Genomic DNA, 5442 nt, shown 5'->3' on the forward strand with positions numbered 1-5442 from the left:
TCCTATCTCTTGTTTGATTCTTATCTTTTTTCAAAACTACCTAACTAACTCTCTCTCTCTCTAATTTTCAAAAATCACCTTCCTCTTTTTCAAAATTCCTTTTTGATTAACTAATTGTTTTAAATTTTAATTTAATTTAATTTCATGTTCCTTTTCTTAATTTTTGAATTCTAACCTTAATTTTAAATTAAAAATAAAAATATTTTTATTTTAATTTATTTAATTTTCGAATTCTTCCCTCTCATCTCCTTCTAATTATTTATTTATTTACTAACACTTCTCTTCATCTCAAAATTCGAACCCTCTTTTCCTCTTGGTGTTCGAATTTTTCTTCTTCTATTCTCTTCTTCTTCTACTCACATAAAGGAATCTCTATACTGTGACATAGAGGATTCTATATTTTCTTTTCTGTTTTCTTCTTTTTCATATGAGCAGGAACAAGGATAAGAACATTCTTGTTGAAGCTGATCCTGAACCTGAAAGGACTCTGAAGAGGAAGCTAAGGGAAGCTAAAGCACAACTCTCTGGAGAAAATCTGACAAAAATTTTCGAAAAAGAAGGAAACATGGCCGAAAATAATAACAATGCAAGGAAGATGCTTGGTGACTTTACTGCACCAAATTCCAATTTACATGGAAGAAGCATCGCAATCCCTGCCATTGGAGCAAACAATTTTGAGCTAAAGCCTCAATTAGTTTCTCTGATGCAACAGAACTGCAAGTTTCATGGACTTCCATCAGAAGATCCTTTTCAGTTCTTAACTAAATTCTTACAGATATGTGATACTGTTAAGACCAATGGGGTTGACTCCGAGGTCTACAGGCTTATACTTTTCCCGTTTGCTGTAAGAGACAGAGCTAGAATATGGTTGGAATCTCAACCTAAAGATAGCTTGAACTCTTGGGATAAGCTGGTCACGGCTTTCTTAGCCAAGTTTTTACCTCCTCAAAATCTTAGCAAGCTTAGAGTGGATGTTCAAACTTTCAAACAGAAAGAAGGTGAATCCCTCTATGAAGCTTGGGAGAGATACAAGCAACTGACCAAAAAGTGTCCTTCTGACATGCTTTCAGAATGGACCATCCTGAATATATTATATGATGGTCTGTATGAATTATCTAAGATGTCATTGGACCATTCTGCAGGTGGATCCATTCACCTAAATAAAATGCCTGCAGAAGCTCAGGAACTCATTGACATGGTTGCAAATAACCAGTTCATGTACACTTCTGAAAGGAATCCTGTGAGTAATGGGATTCCTCAGAGGAAAGGAGTTCTTGAAATTGATACTCTAAATGCCATATTGGCTCAGAACAAAATATTGACTCAGCAAGTCAATATGATTTCTCAGAGTCTGAATGGATTGCAAGCTGCTTCCAACAGTACTCAAGAGGCATCTTCTGAAGAAGAAGCTTATGATCCTGAGAACCCTGCAATAGCAGAGGTGAATTACATGGGAGAACCCTATGGAAATACCTATAATCCCTCATGGAGAAATCATCCAAATTTCTCATGGAAGGATCAACAAAAGCTTCAACAAGGCTTTAATAATGGTGGAAGAAACAGGTTTAGCAATAGCAAGCCTTTTCCATCATCCACTCAGCAACAGACAGAGAATTCTTAGCAGAATCCATCTAGCTTAGCAAATATAGCCTCTGATCTATCTAAGGCCACTCTAAGTTTCATGAATGAAACAAGGTCCTCCATTAGAAATTTGGAGGCACAAGTGGGTGAAGAACTGAAGATTGATGGTTTAGAAGTTATAATAAACTCTCGTTGTAAGTATAGTTACTAAACCAAGCAATCAACCTTTCTTACAAAAGTTTTGGTTGTCACAAGTAACAAACCCCTTTAAAATTGATAACTGAGTATTTAAACCTCAGGTCGTCTTCTCAAGGAATTGCAGGGAGGTGTTCTTATTATTGATTATGAAAAAGTGTGTTTTTGTGGAATGTTGAGTTTGGGCAATGGGCACAGATATAATTAAATGACAAGTAAAATAAATAAATAACTGTAAACTAAACTCTTGGCAAGGTAAGAGAAATTGGAAGTCCAGACCAAATTATCCTTATCAATGATAATGAAAATTGAATCTTAATTCCACTTAGTCAACCTTTACTAAAGTAAAGGAAAGTCAAGGGACTAATTAGTTTGATCTTAGAATCCTATTTATTTCCTAAGAAAAGATTGGGATTATTGAAGTTCAATTCAATTGGCAAGATAACAATTAACAATTATGCTGCTGAGTTGGATAACTCCTGAGTTACTGATTTCTTAACCAAAACCAAAAGGGAAGAAAGTAAATCTACTGGAATAAAAATGCCTTCAGATGTAAAGCAACAATAACAGCAATCATAAATTGAAATACCTCAAATAACATTAATTAAGAAAATTATATGTAACATGGAAGAGTTCATAAACTAAATAATAAAAATAAAGAACCTGGGATTGAGAGTCACTCCTAAAACTAAGAGAAGTCCTAAATCCTAATCCTAAGAGAGAGGAGAGAACCTCTCTCTCTAAAAACTACATCTACTCCTAAAATTGTGAATATGAGAGCCTCTCCATGAATGGATGCATTCCCCCACTTTATAGCCTCTAATCTGTGTTTTCTGGGCCGCAAACTGGGTCAAAAACAGTCCAGAATTTGCTGGTTTCGAATTTTGCCACGCTGGTTTTTCGTCACTGCGACGCGGCCGCATGGATCACGCGGTCGCGTCGCCTAGCATCAAGGAAACTATATTATGTTATATATCAAATCGAAGCCCCGGATGTTAGCTTTCCAACGCAACTAGAACCGCGTCATTTGGACCTATGTAGCTAAAGTTATAGCCGTTTGAGTGCGAAGAGGTCAGGCTGGACAGCTTAGCAATTTCTCCAACTTCTTGTATTTCTTCCACTTTTGCATGCTTCCTTTCCATCCTCCAAGCCATTCCTGCCTTATAATCTCTGAAATCCCTTAACACACATATCAAGGCATCTAATGGTAATAAGAGAGGATTAATAATAAGCAAATATAAGATCAAAGAAGCATGTTTTCAATCAAAGCACATAATTAGGAAGGAAATATAAAACCATGTAAATAGTATGAATAAGTGGGTAAAGAGTTAATAAAAACCACTCAATTGAGTACAAGATAAACCATAAAATAGTGGTTTATCAGTGGGCCAGCTGAGTAAAAGAGTCACTGAAACTCCTCCTAGTACTCTCCCAAGCAATACAGAAGAGAATCCAAAAAGAGAGTGCAAAGCCATTACCATCCTTGGTGTGGCCGAAACCAGAGAGGATGAGGAGGACGTGAATCCTAGTGAGGAAAACCTCCTGGGATGTTCAGTGACCAATAAGGAGTTTCCCTTTGAGGAACCAAAGGAATCTGAGGCTCATCTAGAGACCATAGATATTCCATTGAACCTCCTTTTGTCCTTCATGAGCTCTGATGAGTATTCATCCTCCGAAGAGGATGAAGACATTGCTGAAGAGCAAGTTGTTCAATATTTAGGAGCAATCATGAAGGTGAATGCCAAATTATTTGGTAATGAGACTTGGGAAGATGAACCTCCCTTGCTCACCAATGAACTGAATGCATTGGATATACAGAAATTACCTCAAAAGAAACAGGATCCTGGTAAATTCTTAATTCCCTATAACATAGGCACCATGACCTTTGAGAAGGCTCTGTGTGACCTGGGGTCAGGCATAAACTTAATGCCATTCTCTGTAATGGAGAAACTAGGAATCTTTGAGGTACAGGCTGCCAATTTCTCATTAGAGATGGCAGACAAATCCATGAAAATGGCTTATGGACAAGTAGAGGACGTGTTAGTAAAGGTTGAAGGTCTTTACATCCCTGCTGATTTCATAATCCTAGACACTGGGAAGGATGAGGATGAATCCATCATCCTTGGAAGACCCTTCCTAGCCATAGCAAAAGCTGTGATTGATGTGGATAGAGGAGAGTTGGTCCTTCAACTGAATGAGGACTACCTTGTATTTAAAACTCAAGGTTCTCCTTCTGTAACCATGGAGAGGAAGCATGAAAAGCTTCTCTCACTACAGACTCAACCAAAGCCCCCACAGTCAAACTTTAAGTTTGGTGTTGGGAGGCCACAACCAAACTCTAAGTTTGGTGTTGAACCCCCACATTCAAACTCTAAGTTTGGTGTTGGGAGGTTCCAACAATGCTCTGAACATCTGTGAGGCTCCATGAGAGCTCACTGTCAAGCTATTGACTTTAAAAAAGTGCTTGTTGGGAGGCAACCCAATATATTTAATTATATCTATTTATTTTCCATTGCTATTTTATGTTTTCTTTAGGTTGATGATCATGTGAAGTCACAAAAACTACTGGAAAATCAAAAACAGAATGAAAAACAGCATTAAAAATAGCACACCCTGGAGGAAGAGCATTCTGGCGTTTAAACGCCAAAAACAAGCATCTGTCTGGCATTTAACGCCAGAAACAAGCATCAAACTGGCGTTTAGCGCCAGAAAGAAGCATCAAGCTGGCATTAAACGCCAGAAACAAGCACTAGACTGGCGTTTAACGCCAGAACAGAGCATGGAAGTGGCGTTAAATGCCAGAAACAAGTAGCAAGCTGGCGTTTAATGCCAGACATGCATACTAAGGGCGTTCTACATGCCTAATTGGAGCAGGGATGTTAAGTCCTTGACCCTACAGGATTCCCACCTTTTCTTCTCTCCTCTTCACACATTTTCATAACTCTCTTCCACAAATACCCTTCACCAATCACCTCAATCACTCTTCCCCATCACCTCTTCACCACTCACATCCATCCTCTCTTCCCTAAAAACCCCACCTACCTCTAAAATTCAAAATCTTTTCCCTCCCAAACCCAACCCTAATGGACGAACCCTAAACCTTCCCCCACTCCTATATAAACCCCTCTTTCCCTCTTCATTTTCACACTACACAACCCTTTCTTCTTCCCCTTGGCCGAATACACACCTCTCTCCCTCTCCTCCATTTTTCATCTTCTTCTCCTTCTTTCTTTCTTCTTTTGCTCAGGGACGAGCAAACATTTTAAGTTTGGTGTGGTAAAAGCATTGCTTTTTGTTTTTCCATAACCATTAATGGCACCTAAGGCCAGAGAAACCTCAAGAAAGAGGAAAGGAAAGGTAATTGCTTCTACCTCTGAGTCATGGAAGATGGAGAGATTCATCTCAAAGGTCCATGAAGACTACTTCTATAAAGTTGTGGCCAAGAAGAAAGTGATCCCTGAGGTTTCTTTCAAGCTCAAAAAGAGCGAATATCCGGAGATCCGACAAGAGATTAGAAGAAGAGGATGGGAAGTTCTCTCTAATCCTATTCAACAAGTCGGGATCTTAATGGTTCAAGAGCTCTATGCAATTGCATGGATCACTAGGAACCATGATCAAAGTGTGAACCCGAATCCAAAGAATTGGCTTACCATGGTTCGGGGGAAA

At 38.6% G+C, this 5442-nt stretch overlaps 1 non-coding gene across 1 annotated transcript; it reads right to left on the reverse strand.

Moving 5' to 3' along the window:
• Positions 1 to 958: 958 nt before the first annotated feature.
• Positions 959 to 1066, reverse strand: LOC112739996 (small nucleolar RNA R71). Its single transcript, XR_003170929.1, has one exon. It is a non-coding gene; the product is annotated as a small nucleolar RNA R71 (small nucleolar RNA).
• Between the last annotated feature and the right edge of the window lie 4376 nt (positions 1067 to 5442).

Source organism: Arachis hypogaea, chromosome 13, assembly GCF_003086295.3.
Source record: "Arachis hypogaea cultivar Tifrunner chromosome 13, arahy.Tifrunner.gnm2.J5K5, whole genome shotgun sequence".
Classification (NCBI taxonomy): Eukaryota; Viridiplantae; Streptophyta; class Magnoliopsida; order Fabales; family Fabaceae; genus Arachis; species Arachis hypogaea.